This window comes from Zingiber officinale, chromosome 2B (genome assembly GCF_018446385.1).
Source record: "Zingiber officinale cultivar Zhangliang chromosome 2B, Zo_v1.1, whole genome shotgun sequence".
In the NCBI taxonomy this organism is placed as follows: Eukaryota; Viridiplantae; Streptophyta; class Magnoliopsida; order Zingiberales; family Zingiberaceae; genus Zingiber; species Zingiber officinale.
Window position 1 is genome coordinate 48733827 of NC_055989.1, and position 20323 is coordinate 48754149.

A 20323-nucleotide genomic window follows, 5' to 3' on the forward strand; every position below is an offset into this window, starting at 1 on the left:
AGCAATCTCTTAGATCTATCTCTATAGATCTGTATCCCTAGAATGCGGGATGCTTCACCTAAGTCCTTCATTGAGAAACTGTTAGTTAGAGCCCTAGAGCCAATCATTTGATGATTGTATGGACTCATGTATATCATATTCATGTATATATATTAAGGCATTTGGTTTTTGGTTATTATGCTTATTTGTATTAGTGCCAGATAAAATAAGTATAGTAACGTCCTAGAGTAGAAGGTTCATACCTATATCAATCGATTAGTTGAATCGATAGTGAGATGATATAGGGAACACTACTCTAAATTATTCCTAGTCGAGTATTAACATTTAGGGACAATGTTAATACAATAAGACTAGCATGTAGGTCAGCTCGATGACTTGATCTCACAAGTCATGGATATAGAGATATCATTCTGACACATGGGTATACATTGGAGAATGTATACTGAATGACCCGCCATGAGAAAGTATCATGGATCGTTATATGAGTGTCATATACTTTCTCATGTGGCTATTAGTATGACTATTAGTCCTTAGACCTGAAGTCACCATGGATCCCTACATAAGGAGTTATGTACTTTGGTTTCGTCAAACGTCACCCGTAACTGGGTGTACTATAAAGGCGATTACTGGGTATATAACGAATTATGTAGAGGGATGTGAGTGATGTAGATGGGATCTATCCCTCCCATATGACGGGAGTGACATCGGTATTCTTGATAGAGTGAGACCACTAAGTGCATGGCCATGCCCAAATGAGTCAACATGAGATGTTGAGCTCATTTGATCGAGTGAGTCTACTTGGAGTTCAAGATTTAGATTGATTAGAGGATGATACGGTCTATGTCTCATATTCATCAATCTAGATGTCTAGGATAAAAGGACAATGTCACATATTTTGTGAGGAGTCACAATTGGTAGTCACAAGGTGATGTCGGATCTCGACATTCTTGTAACTTGGGTAGTAATGATGTGTTGCTAGATACCGCTCATTACTTATGCTCCTAAATGGGTTTAGGGCATTGCCAACGTTACAAGAACCTATAGGGTCACACACTAAGGACAATTAGATGGAGATTTGGTTCATATGATGAACCAAGAGGATTAGATTCATTTGATGAATCATATTGGATTAAGAGTAATCCAAATTGGGCTAATTGAGTTGGACTCAAGTTGATTCATGTATTCAATGAGTCTAATTTAGATTATGACTCATTAAATCAACTTTATTTAATGAATTAGATTCATTATATTAAGTTGGCTTGAATCATATGGTTGGATTAGATCAACCACGAGAGAGATTTGATCAAGTTTGACTTGATTTGAGAGGAAGAGAAAAAGTCATGTTTGACTTGACTTTTTGCCACATCACTAGTGAGTTGGCAAGATGTGGACCAATAGGATTGCTCCACATCATCAATGTGTGCCACCTCATGGAGGTTACAAGCCTCCATAGCATTTAATGTGGCCGGCCCACATAAAATGAGGAGGTTACACTTGTTGCCATGTCATTTAGTGAAGTGGCAAGATGTGGACCAATAGTGTTGATCCACATCATCCTAGAGTGTCACCTCATGGGGGTTACAACTCTTAATGGTCTCCACATTAATTGGACTTAATGTGGGGGTTATACACCTCCTAGAGTGGTCGGCCACTTGATGGCTAAGGGGTTTTTTTTATTTTTCCTCTTATTGATTCATTCACTCTTCTTCTCCCTTGGGTGCTCTCTCTTCTCCTTCTCCCATTCCTTGGCCGAACACTCCATTGGTGCTAGCACACCTTGTGTTTTGGTCATCTCCTTCTACTTGTGTCCGTGTGGATACATATAGAGGTTGTCTACTTTGACAACTAGAGATCTGGCGACATCTTGGACAAGCGGGAACGCGAAGGGCTTCGCTACAAGGGTAATGATCTTAACTTTAGTGTAGATCTAAAGTTTTTACAAACTCGTACAAGAAAAAGTTTTTCGATAATTTTGTTTATGAATCTTTGCACGAGATCCATGGCTTTGGGTGACTCGGGGTTTCCGCGTCGCGAAAAAGCGGTTTTCGCGGCCCGAAGAACCCAACAGTGGTATCAGAGCCACGTGCAAAGACTTGTACGAGTTCGTTTGTATTTTTATGAAAAATATACCTTCTGTGATTTTCTGTAAAAATTGAGTTTTTAAAGTTTTTATGAGTAATTTTTCCGTAGAAGCGAAGCACAAGTGTCTCGGCACTTGTAAGCTTCGGCTACCGGAAAGATTTCTTTTAAACGGCTTCGTTTTTGCCCCAAATCCATTTGGAACAGCAGGGTCGGGTGCCATTAGATTGAAAAGGAGCAACTCACGATGGTTAGATCGTGGGTAGGGGCATTGCCCCTAACCCCGCAAGGGAATTTGCTTCGCTAAAAATGAACCCGCCGGGAAGATTTTTCCGAAACGGCAATGTCTCGACCCAAATCGCTTTGGGATAGCAGGTTTAGGCGCTGTTGGATCGCAAAGGAACCCTCGCGATGGTTAGATCGCGGGTAGGGGCGCTGCCCCTGGGCCCCGCAAGGGGATCCGTTCCGCGATTGCGCCCGAAACCGCTAAACGGGACCGCCGAGAAATTTTACTCATAAAAATTATAAAAATTATTTTTAAAATTACAGAAAAATTATGAAAAATATATAATTTTGAATTATATATTAATTTGTGATAGTCATGGCCCAAAATACCCAATAAGATTGGATTTGTGTTGTAATTCATAATACGGCCTGCGTGCCGTCATATGTTTTTATTTTTTCCCACGGCCTGCGCGTCGTACCTTTCTCTTATTCTGGTTGTAAATTAGATTTAGACTCGAATGTAACTCGAGTTTCAAATTGTAATGTACAAATTGGAGCGGTGGAGGGTCCACACGAGACGGAGTTTCGAGGCGGGCACGAGCAACACAAGGTGGTCAAAGGGAGGAGCTTGGAGAAGCTGTTGACCCTAGGTTGACCAATCGATCTTCTCATTGGCTTGAGAAGATCGTAGTAGGGACATGACTAAATCACAAATAGATTAATTAATTGCTTGTGTATGTGATGCATATTTAATAAGTAGTTAATTAATTAGTGCCTTACGATTAGATTAGATCTAAGTCGTGCACATGATGCACCCTTGCGATTAGATTAGATCTAAGTCGTGCACAAGATGCATCCTTTTCGATTAGATTAGATCTCAATCGACTCAACTCTAATGCCTAACCGTGCCGTGATACCTATCACTACCTCGATCACATGTATTGTTGAATCTGCCAAAGCAGAGCAATACATATTATCTTGGTAGGGTACGGAGGGACAATCTTGGTCCCGCCTATCAACGCATGGGGTGAATACAAACTCAATTAGATTGAATATTCCTAGTTACTCGGTTGGATCGAGTCAACTATAGGCATTCTTCCAATAGTTGGAAAGATAGGTCAAAATCACATCTATATTAACTCTCGGGCGTATTAGCCAAAGCTAACTCAAGTTTTAATATAAATGCGGACATTGATTTTATAAACAAGAGTTGCATAGAGATGTAATTGGTAATCGTTGCCTACCGATCATACTAAGCCTTGGGCGTATTAGCCAAAGCTAACTCAAGGGTTAGTATGATGTGGATCTTGTCCCACAAGAATTATAGAATTCAGTGGGAGCATCATTTAATTAAAGGCCTAATTAAATGATTTTAAAAGAATATGATATTTATTTCTGCAAATTTTCTGTTGTAGATAACCATGACGTCGAATACGAACTCTTTCTCCGTGCGTTCTGTCCTTGAGAAGGACAAGCTCAACGGAGCAAATTTCGACTGGTACGAGAACTTGAGAATAGTTCTCACTCGGGAACGTAAACTGACGTTCTGGAGCAGCCCATTCGGAGGCTCCTCCTGCCACGCTGACCGGGATGCTTACAAGAAGCATCAAGATGACGCATTAGATGTGTCCTGTCTAATGCTCGCAACCATGAACTCTGAGCTTCAGAAGCAACATGAGTTGATGGGTGCTTACAATATGGTTGCACATCTTCGTCAACTATATCAAGGACAAGCAGGGCACTGGAAGAGGAACTTCACAGGACACCTGGAAGATCTTAACAAGAAGAGAAATAAGATTTCTACTTCAGGTATAAATGTTATAGAAGTCAACCTCTCTATTTCTTCGTCGTGGGTATTAGATACCGGATGTGCTTCGCACATTTGTACTAATGTACAAGCACTGAGAAATAGCAGAGCATTGATAAAGGGCGAGATAGACCTACGAGTAGGCAATGGAGCACGGGTTGCTGCTGTTGCTGTAGGGACTTATTTTCTATCTCTGCCCTCTGGGCTTATACTTGTAACACCCATAGGGTCCTTAGCAAAATTCTAGAATATTCTATCATGAATAAAGAAAAATATATATGCTTTAGTTGAATTTTGCTCCTAGCCGAACACTTAAACAAATAAAATAGAAATAAAAATACATAAGGTCTAGGACTTGAACTCTAGATCTCTCATTAGATGCCTGAATAAGATAACCACTAGACCAAGAGAAATTATTGTTAGGAAATAGAGGGAAACCATAATTAAATGTAAGAAGAAAAGACTCTTCTCTTAGAAGGAGAAGTGAGAGTTGTCTTCTCCCTCTCTAATGAAGAGATGCTCTAGAATATTCCTTTCTTACTCACCAAGAAGGAATGTATCTAGACTTTTCTCTTAATTATGAAGAGAGTAAAAGAAAGGAGGAAGAAAAATATATTTTCCTTCCTCCTCTCATAATGAATAAAAGGAGGAAATTAATGATGAGTTGTCATTTGCTCTCATTCTCCTCCTACTCTCCCTCACCGTGACCTCTCTCTCCCTCTCATCCTCTTGCCGAGAACAAGGAGCAAGGAAGCTCTCCTCTAGGAAGGATTCACAAGCAAGGTTCCCTCCTTAGAAAATTTAGCGAAGGATGTGAGTATTCCCCTCACTGCAGTACAAGTTGTTGTCGAATTGATCGTTAAGTTTTTTTCAAGAGTTTTCAAAACCGTAAAATTTTCTTGTGGGTTTTGATGGATGATCTTTTCGGGTCAACAAGTTTCAAGTTATGTTTCAAAAAAAAAAATAAATAAAAAGAAATCTAAACCCTCACTATGAATATTTCGGCCAAGAGACAAAAGAGGGTTAAGGCTAGGTTCTTTTTCTTGTGAGAACATGCTTGATTTCATACTTATATGATATGTGAATTTTATGTGTTGATAGTTAAGTTCTCATTCTTCATGTTGTGACAAAAACAAGGAGATTTCTATACATATGTTTCGGCCAACATGACTTATAGGCCTTAGGTCAAGAATTTTGCATAGAAACCATAGTAGTTGTACTCTTTTATGATGTAGGAAATTTTATATGTGGATAACTTAATTTTTTTTATGCTTGATATGGAATGAAAAATCATGAAACCCTACTGATATGTTTCGGCCAAATTTAGATAGATAAGTTAGGGTTAGAATTTTGAACTCAAATAGTCTCATTCATGAAGTATGGTGACTTGTATGTGCTTGTACAATGCCTTGTATATACTTAGATTAAGTTTGCATGTTATATGGTTAAGTTTTATGCTTCATATGGAATAAAATGATATGAAACCCTACTGATATGTTTCGGCCAAGTTGAGATAAATAGGTTAGGGTTAAAGTTTTGAACTCAAATAGGCTTATTCATGAAGTATAATGTCTTGTATATGCTTGTATAGTGCCTTGCATATGCTTAGATCAAATTTGCATGTTATATGGTTAAGTTTTATGCTTCATATGGAATAAAATGATATGAAACCCTACTGATATGTTTCGGCCAAGTTGAGATAAATAGGTTAGGGTTAAAGTTTTGAACTCAAATAGGCTTATTCATGAAGTATAATGCCTTGTATATGCTTGTATAGTGCCTTGTATATGCTTAGATCAAATTTGCATGTTATATGGTTAAGTTTTATGCTTCATATGGAATAAAATGATATGAAACCCTACTGATATGTTTCGGCCAAGTTGAGATAAATAGGTTAGGGTTAAAGTTTTGAACTCAAATAGGCTTATTCATGAAGTATAATGCCTTGTATATGCTTGTATAGTGCCTTGTATATGCTTAGATCAAATTTGCATGTTATATGGTTAAGTTTTATGCTTCATATGGAATAAAATGATATGAAACCCTACTGATATGTTTCGGCCAAATTGAAATAAATGGGTTAGGGTTAGAGTTTTGAACTCAAACATGCTTATTCATGAAGTAGAATGCCTTGTATGTGCTTAGGTCAAGTTTACATGCTATGTGGATAAGTTTTATGCTTCATATGAAACCAAATGATATAAGAACCCTACTGATATGTTTCGGACAAATTGAGATAAATGGATTAGGGTTAGAGTTTTGAACTCAAACATGCTTATTCATGAAGTATAATGCCTTGTATGTGCTTAGGTCAAGTTTACATGTTATGTGGATAAGTTTTATGCTTCATATGGAACCAAATGATATAAGAACCCTACTGATATGTTTCGGCCAAATTGAGATAAATGGATTAAGGTTAGAGTTTTGAACTCAAACATGCTTATTCATGAAGTATAATGCCTTGTATGTGTTTAGATCAAGTTTACATGTTATGGGGGTAAGTTCTATGCTTAATATGGAATGAAATGAGGATGAAATCTACTGATGTGGTTCGGCCAAGATGGATTAATTGGGTTAGGAAAGAGTTTAAACCTAACTAAACATGTTATGTATTCTCATGATATGTAGCCTTTGATATATGAGTAGATTAAGCTTTCATGCTTCATGATATGATGAAAATATGCCTTATGATATGTTGCATTGCTATGTCTTATGATATGATATGCCATGTTCATGATATGATATGATAGACTTATGACATGATATGCCATGTTAATGATATGATATGCTAGACTCATGATATGATATGCCATGTTCATGATATGTATGCTAAGTTCATGAGATGATATGCCATGTTTGATGATATGAAAATGACATGTTATGCTTTATGTTATGATAAGAACATGTTATGTTTCATAATGCATGTATGAATGGCTTATGTAAGAAGAAAAGCCTAAAGAGTTGCTTCCCTTAAGCTGGGACCAAGAGCACTCTTCATGTTATGGAAAAGAGTTGCTTCCCTTAAGTTGGGATCAAGAGCACTCTTCATGCTATGGTAAAGAGATGCTTCCCTTAAGTTGGGATCAAGAGCTCTCTTAATGATATGACAAGAATTATGACATGTATGATATGATGAGATATGATATGCATGATATTTTACTTTGTATGGCTTGTACCAAGGGTGGGCTCCATAAGTGCCCCGGGGTCGACGGACTATGAACGGACCTCGTTAAGGGATGGGCTCCTCAGTACGCCCCTAGGTCGACGGACTATGAACGGACCTAGATCCCTAGTAGGTTCGGGGCTAGCTACCCTGTCCTAGGGATTGCGCGCATTTATGTTTACATGTGGTACAAGCCAGGGCCCTTCTCATGATGATGATATGATATTCAAGTATGTATACTATATGTTTTGAAAGAAGCATGATGCATATGTGCATTCCATGATACATGTTTTAAAAATATACATATTGCATCTACATGCACATATTTATGAAATTATGTTTATGCACCCTTATGAATAGGTATGAGTTATGATACATGTTTACATGATATGATAGGCTTCATGATATGTGCTTACAGAATGTGATATGAATCATGATATACACTCACATGATATACTTTGATATGTTATGCTCCTTATGTGATATGATATATTATGTTCTGCTTCCTCTCATGTTATGTTATGAGATGTTATGGTTTTTACATGATAAGATATGTTCTATGTTATGATTCTCCATGCTATGTTATGCTATGCTATGATTTCTACATGTTATGTTATGTTATGTGTTTTTCGGATTTATGGGTAGGCAAGGACCTCACTAAGCCTTTGGCTTATAGCTACACGTTTTCCTTGTACAGCAGATAAAGGCAAGGAATGGATCAATTAAGGGGAGTAGCAGGAAAGGTGATGGATGTGTGTGGAAGTGCTCGGTGGATAGATCTACTTATGTTTTGGAACTTATAATTAGTTAAGCTGTGCATGTGAACTAAGTTGGACCCTATGCTTATGATGATGATTTCAGCTAGTATTTCATACACTTATGATATTTTACTCATGTTAGAATGATGATGATGATATGATGAAATGTTCAGTATGCTTTGATTCACATGCCATGATAAGTAAACTAAATGCATATGATAAAAGAAAAGAAAATTTTCAAATAAGTCTTCCACTGCCATGAATCCATATGCATTAGTAATTGATGTCTATGTTTCAGTGACGTCCGTCCCTCCGGGGTGGCCTTAGTGCTACCTGGAAGGGCAGGCGTTACAATACTAGAGTTAGACGATTGTTGTTATGTGCCTGCATTGACTAAGAACATTATATCAGTTTCTTGTTTGGACAAGAAAGGATTCTCGTTTATAATAAAGAACAAATGTTGTTCTGTCTATTTAAACGATATGTTCTATTGTAGTGCACCTCTGATGAACGGACTCTATATTCTAGACCTTAAGAGCTCTATCTATAACGTTAGAGGTTCAAATCGAATGATATGAACCACACCTATCTCTGGCACTGTCGCTTAGGTCATATAAATGACAAGCGCTTATCCCAGCTCCATAAGGATGGTTTTCTGGACTCATTTGATTTAGAATCATATGAGATATGCGAGTCATACCTACGAGGCAAGATGACCAAGACTCCCTTTAGTGGGCACAGCGAGAGAGCGACTGATCTGTTAGGACTCATACATAGTGATGTATGTGACCCTTTCAATGTCGCTGCTAGAGGCGGTTATAGGTACTTCATCACATTTACTGATGATTTCAGTAGATACGGTTATGTGTACTTGATGACACATAAGTCAGAATCCTTTGAAAAGTTCAAAGAATTCAAGAATGAAGTACAGAACCAGCTTGGTAAGAGTATTAATATACTTCGATCAGATCGAGGTGGTGAATACTTAAGCCATGAGTTTCGTGACTATTTAGCTGAGTGTGGGATTATATCCCAACTCACTCCTCCTGGAACACCACAGTGGAATGGTGTATCCGAAAGGAGGAATCGTACCTTATTAGATATGGTACGATCTATGATGAGTCACACAGATCTTCCGACATACCTTTGGGGCTATGCTCTAGACATGGCAGCTTTCATTCTCAACCGAGTTCCATCCAAGGCCGTGATAAAGACACCATATAGGATATGGACTGGGAGAGATGCCCAGGTGTCTTTCATGAGGATTTGGGGCTGTGAGGCTTACGTACGACGTCAAGTCTCAGACAAATTAGGACCCAAATCCGACAAGTGCTATTTCATCGGATATCTCAAGGAAACTAACGGATATTACTTCTACACTCCAAGTCAGCACAAGATTGTTGTGGCAAAGACTGGAGTCTTTCTAGAAAGGGACATTGTTTCTAGAAAGACTAGTGGGAGCACGTTCGATCTTGAAGAAGTTCAAGATGCGAACTATAGCACTGATGCCTCGATGGAAATTGAACTGGAACCACAAAGTGTTGTGGATGATGTTCCATAAGGAGTTGAGGAACAACAACCGTTCAAGTAGACATACCTCTTGGCAGGTCTGATAGGGTCGTCACCGAGAGATACTCTTTTCTCTTGTCGACCATGATGACATTGTGCTCATAGAGGATGAGCCTACCACCTATCAAGAATCTGATGAGACCAGATTCAGAAATGGCTAGAAGCCATGAGATCCGAGATGGAATCCATGTACACCAACCAAGTATGGACTTTGGTTGATCCACCGAAGGGTAAAATTCATTGGGTGCAAGTGGGTCTTTAAGAGAAAGACCGACATGGATGGACTTATCTATAAGGGTCGCTTGGTAGCTAAAGGTTTCAAGCAGATTCATGGTATTGACTATGATGAAACCTTTTCTCCGATGGCGATGTTTAAGTCCATTCGGATCATGCTAGCTTGCAACCTACCATGACTATGAGATATGGCGGATGGATGTCAAAACCGTGTTTCTGAATGGAAACCTACTCGAGGATGTGTACATGACACAACCCGAGGGTTTTGTAGATCCACAAGATACTAGTAAGCAGCATAGGTCCATTTATGGACTAAAGCAAGCTTCTTGGAATCTTCGATTCGATGATGCGATCAAACAGTTTGGGTTCATCAAGAACGAAGATGAGCCTTGTGTCTACAAGAAGGTTGTAGGGACAAAGTTGTCCTCATATTGTATGTGGATGACATACTACTCATTGGGAAGGACATCCCTATGCTTCATCGTCAAGACCGGCTAGGGAGTTGATTCTCATTGAAGGACTTAGGTGAGGCATCCCGCATTCTAGGGATACAGATCTATAGAGATAGATCTAAGAGATTGCTTGGCCTAAGTCCGAGTACATACATTGACAAGGTACTCCTTCGGTTTGCCATGCAGAATTCCAAGAAGGGATTTATGTCTCATGGCGTGAGTCTTCAAGACTCAAGGTCCCTCTTCTAGAGAGAGAGAGATCGCATGGATCAGATCCCTTATGCCTCAGCCATAGGATCGATCATGTACGCCATGCTATGTACTCGACCTGATGTCTCGTATGCTTTCAGATACCAGTCAGATCCAGGTGAAAGTCATCGATAGCGGTCAAGAATATTCTTAAGTACTTACGAAGGACTAAAGAATATTTCTTGATATATGGAGGCAATGATGAGCTAACCGTAAAGGGTTACAGTGATGCCGGCTTCCGGACCGATCGGGATGATTACCGATCGCAGTCGTGGTTCGTGTTTTGCTTAAATGGTGGTGCTGTGAGTTGGAAGAGTTCACAGCAGTTCTACAACGTTTATCTCATTCGAGAGAATATCGCATCGAGGAGAGGAGGAGATTTGCAAGTACCTACTTAGGGTCTAACATCGCATATCCCTTGACAACAATGGAGCTATAGCACAGGCGAAGGAACCTTGCTCACACCAGCGGACCAAGCACATACTACGGCGCTTCCATCTCATTCGAGAGATTATCGATAGAGGAGATGTGAAGCTTTGCAGAGTACATACAGAGGCTAACATCGCAGATCCCTAGACCAAGGCTTTGGCACAGAGGAAGCATGATGGTCACACTAGGTCATTAGGCCTTAGAGCCTATACTGATTGGCACTAGTGATAGTGGGAGATTGTTAGTTAGAGCCCTAGAGCCAATCATTTAATGATTGTATGGACTCATGTATATCATATTCATGTATATATATTAAGGCATTTGGTTTTTGGTTATTATGCTTATTTGTATTAGTGCCAGATAAAATAAGTATAGTAACGTCCTAGAGTAGAAGGTTCATACCAATATCAATCGATTAGTTGAATCGATAGTGAGATGATATAGGGAACACTACTCTAAATCATTCCTAGTCGAGTATTAACATTCAGGGACAATGTTAATGCAATAAGACTAGCATGAAGGTCAGCTCGATGACTTGATCTCACAAGTCATGGATATAGAGATATCATGCTAACACATGGGTATACATTGGAGAATGTATACTGAATGACCCGCCATGAGAAAGTATCATGGATCGTTATATGAGTGTCATTTACTTTCTCATGTGGCTATTAGTATGACTATTAGTCCTTAGACCTAAAGTCACCATGGATCCCTACATAAGGAGTTATGTACTTTGGTTTCGTCAAACGTCACCCGTAATTGGGTGGACTATAAAGGCGATTACTGGGTATATAACGAATTATGTAGAGGGATGTGAGTGATGTAGATGGGATCTATCCCTCCCATATGACGGGAGTGACATCGGTATTCTTGATAGAGTGAGACCACTAAGTGCATGGCCATGCCCAAATGAGTCAACATGAGATGTTGAGCTCATTTGATCGAGTGAGTCTACTTGGAGTTCAAGATTTAGATTGATTAGAGGATGACACGGTCTATGTCTCATATTCATCAATCTAGATGTCTAGGATAAAAGGACAATGTCACATATTTTGTGAGGAGTCACAATTGGTAGTCACAAGGTGATGTCGGATCTCGACATTCTTGTAACTTGGGTAGTAATGATGTGTTGCTAGATACCGCTCATTACTTATGCTCCTAAATGGGTTTAGGGCATTGCCAACGTTACAAGAACCTATAGGGTCACACACTAAGGACAATTAGATGGAGATTTGGTTCATATGATGAACCAAGAGGATTAGATTCATTTGATGAATCATATTGGATTAAGAGTAATCCAAATTGGGCTAATTGAGTTGGACTCAAGTTGATTCATGTATTCAATGAGTCTAATTTAGATTATGACTCATTAAATCAACTTTATTTAATGAATTAGATTCATTATATTAAGTTGGCTTGAATCATATGGTTGGATTAGATCAACCACGAGAGAGATTTGATCAAGTTTGACTTGATTTGAGAGGAAGAGAAAAAGTCATGTTTGACTTGACTTTTTGCCACATCACTAGTGAGTTGGCAAGATGTGGACCAATAGGATTGCTCCACATCATCAATGTGTGCCACCTCATGGAGGTTACAAGCCTCCATAGCATTTAATGTGGCCGGCCCACATTAAATGAGGAGGTTACACTTGTTGCCATGTCATTTAGTGAAGTGGCAAGATGTGGACCAATAGTGTTGATCCACATCATCCTAGAGTGCCACCTCATGGGGGTTACAACTCTTAATGGTCTCCACATTAATTGGAATTAATGTGGGGGTTTTACACCTCCTAGAGTGGCCGGCCACTTGATGGCTAAGGGGTTTCTTTTATTTTTCCTCTTATTGATTCATTCACTCTTCTTCTCCCTTGGGTTCTCTCTCTTCTCCTTCTCCCATTCCTTGGCCGAACACTCCATTAGTGCTAGCACACCTTGTGTTTTGGTCATCTCCTTCTACTTGTGTCCGTGTGGATACATATAGAGGTTGTCTACTTTGACAACTAGAGATCCGGCGACATCTTGGACAAGCGGGAGCGCGAAGGGCTTCGCTACAAGGGTAATGATCTTAACTTTAGTGTAGATCTAAAGTTTTTACAAACTCGTACAAGAAAAGGTTTTTCGATAATTTTGTTTACGAATCTTTGCACGAGATCCATGGCTTTAGGTGACTCAGGGTTTCCGCGACGCGAAAAAGCGGTTTTCGCGGCCGGAAGAACCCAACAGAAACATGTCCCTAGCCAAGTCTTGACAGACTATAGCAAAGGGATGTCTTTCCCAATGAGCAGTGTGTCATCCACATACAATATGAGGAAGACAACTATGTCCCCTACAATCTTCTTGTAAACACAAGGTTCATCTTCATTCTTGATGAAACCAAACTATTTGATTGCATCATCGAATCGAAGATTCCAACTCCTAGAAGCTTGCTTTAGTCCATAAATGGACCTATGCAGCTTGCATACTCTGCTAGTATACTTTGGATCTACAAAACCCTCAGGTAGTGTCATGTACACATCCTCGAGTAGGTTTCCATTCAGAAACGCGGTTTTGACATCCATCTGCCAGATCTCGTAATCGTGGTAAGTTGCAATAGCAAGCATGATCCGAATGGACTTAAACATCGCTACTGGTGAAAAGGTTTCATCATAGTCAATACCATGAATCTGCTTGAAACCTTTATCTACCAAGCGTCCCTTATAGATAAGTCCATCCATGTCAGTCTTTCTCTTAAAGACCCACTTACACCCTATGGGTTTTACCCCTTCAGGTGGATCAACCAAAGTCCATACTTGGTTGGTGTACATGGATTCCATTTCGGATCTCATGGCTTCTAGCCATTTCTCAAAATCTGGTCTCATCACAGCTTCCTGATAGGTGGTAGGCTCATCCTCTATGAGCACAACGTCATCATGGTCAGAAAAGAGAAATGAGTATCTCTCAGGCTGACGACATACCCTATTAGACTTGCGAAGAGGTATGTCTACTTAAACTGGTTGTTGTTCCTCAACTCTTTGTGGAACAACATCATCCACAACACTTTGTGGTTCCATTTCAACTTCCATCGAGGCTTCAGTGCTAGGATCCTCATCTTGAACTTCTTCAAGATCGAATGTACTCCCACTAGTATTTCTAGAAACAAAGTCCCTTTCTAGAAAGACTCCAGTCTTTGCCACAACTATCTTCTGCTGACTGGGAATGTAGAAGTAATATCCCTTAGTTTCCTTGGGATATCCTATAAAGTAGCACTTGTCGGATTTGGGTCCTAATTTATCTGAGACTTGACGTCGAACGTAGGCCTCACATCCCCAAATCCTCATAAAAGACACTTGGGCATCTCTCCCAGTCCATATCCTATATGGTGTCTTTATCACGACCTTGGATGGAACTCGGTTGAGTATAAAAGTTGTCGTGTCTAGAGCATAGCCCCAAAGGAATGTCGAAAGATCTGTGTGACTCATCATAGATCATACCATATCTAATAGGGTACGATTACTCCTTTTTGATACACCATTCCACTGTGGTGTTGCAGGAGGAGGGAGTTGGGATAGAATCTCACACTCAGCTAGATAGTCACAAAACTCATGGCTAAGGTATTCTCCACCTCGATCTGATCAAAGTATCTTAATACTCTTACCAAACTGGTTTTGTACTTCATTCTTGAATTCTTTGAACTTTTCAAAGGATTCAGACTTATGTGTCATCAAGTACACATAACCATATCTACTGAAGTCATCAGTAAATGTGATGAAGTACCTATAATCGCCTCTAGTCGCGACATTCAAAGGGCCACATACATCACTATGTATAAGTCCTAACAAATCATTCGCTCTTTCGCTGTGCCCACTAAAGGGTGTCTTGGTCATCTTGCCTAGTAGGCATGACTCGCACGTCTCATAAGATTCAAAATCAAATGAGTCCAGCAAACCATCCTTATGGAGCTGGGATAAGCGCTTGCCATTTATATGACCTAAGCGACAGTGCCAGAGATAGGTTTGGTTCAGGTCATTTGACTTGAACCTCTTGGTATTTATGTTATAAATAGGGCTTTCAAGATCTAGAATATAGAGTCCGTTTATCAGAGGCACACTACAATAGAACATATAGTTTAAATAGACGGAACAACATTTGTTCTTTATTGTAAACGAGAAACCTTTCTTGTCCAAACAAGAAACTGATATAATGTTCTTAGTTAATGCAGGCACATAACAACAATCATCTAATTCTAGTACAAACCCAGAGGGCAGAGATAGATGATACGTTCCTACAGCAACAGTAGCAACCCGTGCTCCATTGCCTACTCGTAGGTCTATCTCACCCTTCGTCAATGCCCTGCTATTTCTCAGCGCTTGTACATTAGTACAAATGTGCGAAGTACATCCGGTATCTAATACCCACGATGAAGAAATAGAGAGGTTGACTTCTATAACATGTATACCTGAAGTAGAAATCTTATTTCTCTTCTTCTTAAGATCTTCCAGGTATTCTTTGGAGTTCCTCTTCCAATGCCTTGCTTGCCCTTGATATAGGTGACAAAGATGTTCAACCATATCATAAGCACCCATCAACTCATATTTCTTCTGAAGCTCAGAGTTCATGGTCGCGAGCATAAGACAGGACACATCTAATGCGTCATCTTGATGTTTCTTATAAGCATCTTTGTCAGCTCGCGTGGCAGTGGTAGGAGGTGCCTCCGGAATGGGCTGCTCCAAAACGTACAGTTTACGTTCCTGAGTGAGAACTATTCTCAAGTTCCTGTACCAGTCCAGGAAATTTGCTCCGTTGAGCTTGTCCTTCTCAAGAACAGATCGCAGGGAGAAAGTGTTCGTATTTGACGTCATGGTTATCTACAACAGAAAAATACAGAAAATAAATATCATATTCTTTAAATCATTTAATTAGGCCTTTAACTAAATGATGCTCCCACTGAATTCTATAATTCATGTGGGACAAGATCCATATCATACTAACCCTTAAGTTAGCTTTGGCTAATACGCCCAAGACTTAGTATGATCGGTAGGTAACTAAATACCAATTACATCTCTATGCAACTCTTGTTTATAGGATCAAAATCCGCATTTATATTAAAACTCGAGTTAGCTTTGGCTAATACGCCCAAGAGTTAATATAAATGTGATTTTTACCTATCTACCACCATTGGATAATGCCTATAGTTAAACTCGATCCAATTGAGTTAACTAGTTACTCAATCTAATTGAGTTGTACTCACCCATGCATTGATAGGCGGGACCAAGATTGTCCCTCCGTACCCTACCAAGATAGTATGTGTTGCTCTGCTTTGGCAGATTCAACAATAACATGCGATCGAGGTAGTGGTAGGTATCACGGCATGGTAGGCATTACGAGTTGTCACGATTTAGATCTAATCTAAACGATGATGCGTATCATATACTCGATAGATCTAATCTAATCGAAGGGTGCATCATGTGCACGACTTAGATCTAATCTAATCGTTAAGCACTAATTAATTACTTAATTAACTCGCATGCATCACATACACACAAAAACAATTAATTAAATAATTATGTGATTATGTCATGGCCCTACTACGATCTTCTCAAGCCAATGAGAAGATCGGATGGTCAACCTAAGGTCAACAGCTTCTCAAGCGCCTTCCTTTTGACCACCTTGTGTTGCTCGCGCCTTCCTCGTAACTCTGTCTTGAGTGGACCTTCCACCGCTTCAAAATTTACATTACATTTTGAAACTCGAGTTACATTCGAGTCTAAATCTAATTTATAACGAGAATATAAATAGGGAGGCACGATGCGCAGGTCGCGTATCAAATATAGCACACACAAATACATGACGGCACGCATGCCGTATTATAAATTACAACACAAATCCAATCATATTGGGTCTTTTTGGGCCATGACTATCACAAAAATAATATATAATTCTAAATTATATATTTTTCATAATTTTCTGTAATTTTTCATAATTTTTATAATTTTTATGAGTAAATTTTTCCCGGCGGTCCCGATTAGCGATTTCGGGCGTAATCGCGGAGCAAATCCCCTTGCGTGGTTAGGGGCAGTACCCCTACCCACGATCTAACCATCGCGAGTTGCTCCTAAGCGATCCTACAGTGCCTTAGCCCGCTGTCCCAAAAATGTTTGGGTCGAAACATTGTCGTAACGGAAAAATCTTCTCGTTAGTCGAAGCCTACAAGTGTCTAAACACTTGTGCTTCGCTTCTACGAGAAAAATACCCTTTAAAACTATAAAAATCATGAAATTACAGAAATTCACATAATGTTTATTTTTCATAAAAACCAAAATAAACTTGTACACGCCTTCGCACGTGGCTCTGATACCACTGTTGGGATTTTCGGGCCGCGAAAACCGATTTTCGCGTCGCGGAAACCCCGAAACTCCCTAGCCAACGGATCCGTGCGAAGAATAAAATTTCTCAAAAAACTACGAGTACGAGTTTACCTAGATCTACACTTAGATCTACAAGCACTACAAGAAATTATAGATTTAACCACACCTAATAGACAACAGTTTTTTGAGAAACTGTTGTCTTTTTGTTATTTAACAACGGTTTTGTTGAAAACTGTTGTTGTTAGTCGTGTTTTTTAAAAAAAGACAACAATGTTTAAAAAACCGTTGTCTTTGACATACATAAGACAACTGTTTTATGTCAAAGACAACGGTTTTTTAAACATTGTTGTCTATGAGATATCTTTATTTGGCATACGACAACAGTTTTAATAAACCGTTGTCTATTAGTGTTGTTTAAAACTATGTTGAAACTATGTTGTCTATTAGTTTTAATCAACAGTTTAATCAACATAGTTATTTGCCTATGTTAAACTATGTTGTGTATTAGTTTTAATCAACAGTTTAATCAACATAGTTATTTGCCTATGTTAAACTATGTTGTCTCTAAGATGGATGGATTTTAATCAAACTAGGTTTTAAGATGGATGGATTAGCAACACTTCACGTTTTCTTTTTACCACATCGCGCGCACCGCCACCAAAAACCCGCGCTAACCCTAATCGCCATCTTCTCCCCGACGGCGACCGCCATCTTCTCTCCTTCCAGTCCACGCCGTTCACAAGTTCGCGATCGCCGTGGCTCATTTTGTCCCGAGGTGCGTTTTTCTTCTTCTAATCTGGTGAAGAATCATAGCTCCCGAACGCTTTTCTCTCTTCTTTGTGCTTTTCTCGGAGGCATAAAAGTGTCTTGTTCTCTTTTAGTCAATATATCATTTCCTTGAAACCACACTGCCAAAGAACACACCATCAGAAGCATCATGAACCTACGTGCCATGTATTACATATATCTTCCATTCTTCCACTTTCATTATCTTCTGTCTTCTTAAAGTTTGAAGTAAACCTACGTGCCATGTATTACATATATCTTCCATTCTTCCACTTTCATTATCTTCTGTCTTCTTAAAGTTTGAAGTAAACTTTAAGGGCCCAACATTGTCAATGTGTGCAGCATCTTTAGCCAATTGTAATTCTAAATCATCATCATTTTCTGGGTGGGCATCCAAATCTTTGAACAGAAGGCTTCCCCTGGCATCTGAATCTATGTTTAAAATGTCACTGCTAGCTGAAACATCTGGATTTGCTGGGTTTGCAAGGATCCTTTCAATCTTTTCATTTCTGCTAACTTCCTTGTCTCCTTGCAGCATTGTTTGCTTCATAGATTTTTCCAGCAAACAAGGATCATGAACTGCCTGTGGCATCTCATCATACTTATGGTCTTCACCTGGTAGTTGATTTGCCCTGAATTCATTGCAATCTTGTGAGAAAGCACCGACTGCTTTTGCATTATTGTGTTCTTCATATAGCATAACTCCAGTTTCTTTTCGGTTGATCTTAGTTTCCTCCAATTTCATCTGTATCTTCATCAACTACCAGCCCAGATACAAATTTCTGAGACATGGATGACTCTTTCTTTGAGCATGGTTCCTGCCTAGCTTCCTTCAGGGTTTCCACTGAATTTCCATTATCTTCTTTTATTTCAAGATGTGTCATGAGCTTGTTTTTCTTGTCAATGATTTGCTCTTATATACCTACACTAGATGTTATTCAAACATGATAGGCACAAGAATTTGGTCATCTATGAATGTAAAATAAGATCAGTATGATATTGGAAAATTAAAAGTGTCAAGCAATCTATGTAATAGTTTCAGTGGCACTAGACAACCTCCTAGCTTGTAGAATAGCTTCCTCTTGTAGTTTCTCAATATGCTGAATATTAGAGGATTTCACCATATATTGAATGTTAATTGACAAATTGTTACCTCAAGTTTCTCATAGTTGCCTGCAGACTAGCTTCCTGTTTCTTTATTCTTCAATGAAACAATAGTTGCCTCAAGTTTTTCAATATGCTTGCTTGCTTGACAAATTTTTAATCTGCTTTTGGTATTCATTAATAGTCCTATCTTTGAGCTAGAGTTCACATTATAGTTTATTTCAAATATTTTTTCATCTAAGGTGGTTTTGAACCCTTCACGTTTTTGCACTAAACCCTTCCCTTTCTTCACATCCATAGATAGTTTTTCTCTTATTAGCAGATTCGCTTATTTTAATAATTTAGTTACTTGATTGTATAGATTGTATGCTAAGAATATCTTATGTTTCTTGTTCATTGTGTTAAGATCTTGTTGTATACTGTACAATTGTTTTGAAGGTAGGTGTTATCTCATTTCTAGCTGATTAGTACTTATAACAAGAATGGACAAAGAATGGATGTCAAAGGATAGACTATCTAGTGAATATGATATTGGAGTAGAGTCTTTCTTGCAATTTGCACTGGAAAACGCTAACGATCCTAATGCAATACCTTGCCCATGTGCAAGATGTGGTAACATAAAGAAGAAAAATGTTGAAACTATAAGGGCACATTTGTATTGTAATGGTATAGATTTGACATATCATACATGGATATGGCATGGGGAAAGAACTATGACAGAAAACTCAATGAACAGTAATGATCGCGTGGGGCAAGATGAATACAAATATTTTGCCGAGGAGCCTATAGATATGGTGCAAGTTGTATATGATAGTTATGTTGAGAATCCAAGCGAGTTCAATAAGCTACTTGAAGATGCCGAGAAATGTTTATATCCTGGATGCACAAAATTCACAAAGTTATCTGCAGTTGTGAAATTATTTAACTTGAAGGCAAAATATAGTTGGAGTGATAAAAGTTTTACCGATTTACTTATTTTGTTAGGAGAAATGCTTCCAGATGACAATGAATTACCCTTATCTTTGTATGAGGCAAAGAAAAGCTTACGTGCATTAGGGATGGATTACGTGAAAATTCATGCTTGTCCTAATGATTGTATCTTATACCGGAAGGAGTACG